This window comes from Lygodium microphyllum, chromosome 9, assembly GCF_053477565.2.
Source record: "Lygodium microphyllum isolate KBCC chromosome 9, Lygodium_microphyllum_v1.1.10, whole genome shotgun sequence".
Classification (NCBI taxonomy): Eukaryota; Viridiplantae; Streptophyta; class Polypodiopsida; order Schizaeales; family Lygodiaceae; genus Lygodium; species Lygodium microphyllum.
Window position 1 is genome coordinate 66,291,599 of NC_141143.1, and position 1,669 is coordinate 66,293,267.

The 1,669-nt window shown below is 43.1% G+C and overlaps 1 pseudogene; it reads left to right on the top strand.

Moving 5' to 3' along the window:
- Window positions 1–682: 682 nt before the first annotated feature.
- On the top strand, window positions 683–1,345 carry LOC148031122 (pentatricopeptide repeat-containing protein At3g29230 pseudogene; annotated as a pseudogene).
- Window positions 1,346–1,669: the final 324 nt, after the last annotated feature.

Below are 1,669 nucleotides of genomic sequence, written 5' to 3' on the forward strand. Positions count from 1 at the left end.
GCTTCTAAGAAGCTTCTGAGGACAAGCAGGGACGTTGAGGAAGGGCCAATGATTGGCAAGTAGAAGTTGTCGAAGACAGGGGGAGGGACTTGATGACGATGGCGGAGATGGGTAGCGGCCTGGCAGCATACAGCAGTGTCGTATTGCTGCGCATTCGAGATGTGAAAACCACCCAAAAGTTGTGTGTGCGATTTAATACTTTATGCACACTTAGTTGTTGTGATTACATTTATTCTCTATGTATGAGTATAGTAGCGAGTATGAAGCGTTGCTTTCAGTCTATGTTGAACAGGATCAAGGAGACAAGACATTACAATTATTCAAACAAATGCATGAGGAGGATATCTCTTTGGATAGTATCACACTTGTCTGCACCTTAAAAGCTTGTGGCATGGCTGGAGCTATAAACAAGGGCCAAGAAATACATGCTAAGATTGATAGGATAGGGCTATTGAAGACAAATGTGGATGTGGGCATTGCATTAGTTGATATGTATGCTAAATGTGGCTGGCTGGCAGAGGCATAAGCACTGTTTGATATGCTTCCTTATCGAGATCTAGGCACATGGAATGTCCTAATTGCAGGATATATACAACATGAATGTGCTGAAGCAGCAATAAACAGCTTTGAGCAGATGCAACTTGACAGTGTTTCCCCAAACGCACTCACCTTTACATGCATCATGAAAGCTTGTGGAATTTCAGGATCTGTAGACAGGGGCCAAGGATTACATTCTGATGTTGTTAGGGAAGGATTTATGAAAAAGGATATTTATGTAGGTTCTGCGTTGATTGATATGTATATGAAATTAGGCTTGCCGACAAAAGCACAAGATGTGTTTGATGCACTTCCAGAGCAAGATGTAACCTGCTGGAGTGCCCTAATCATAGGATATGCACAACTTGGAAAGGCTGAAGATGTATTTTATATATTCGTCAAAATGAGGGCACAAGGCATAAAACCAAACTTGATAACATTCAGTAGTGTGCTTAAAGCATGCAGTCACACAGGTCAACTGGGTAAGGCACAAATCTACTTTGAAAGCATGAGCAAAGACTATGGCCTCATTCCAATGGTGGAGCACCTCACTTGCATGGTTGATCTCCTTGTTTGTGCAGGCCTATTAGGCGAGGCAGTAGCAGTTATAAAGAAGATGCCATATTCAGCTAACCTTGTGTTGTGGCTTACTATTTTGGGTGCTTGTCAGAAGTGGGGCAATGTGGAACTCGAAAGGCAGGCCTTCGAACATGCATTGCAATTGAATAAGAAGGATCCAGTGGCTTATGTCTGTGTGTCTAATATATACTCGGATGCTGATAGGGAAGAGGATGCAGACTATATTTAGGTGAGAAGGTTGAAAATTTATGGAAGGAGCCAGGTGACCATTTGTTCAAACATAAATGTGCATACCTTGTGTGCAAGAGTTTGTATGGAACAAAGCAGCAGGTTCTTGGAATTGACTCACAACTGCTGTCTACACCACCTAAATGGTGTGCCATGTCATTTGTGCTGGTATGTGAGATTTTTTCTCAGGCATGCTAGCCTCTTTTGTGTTGTCTGTGGGGGATACCTCAGGCAACTTCAGCACCTTACACTGTGGATAGGGGCTTTTTTTGGGAAAGGGAAAAGGAGCCGTGCTTTGAGGGGAAAAAGGACGAAAAAGCTGGGG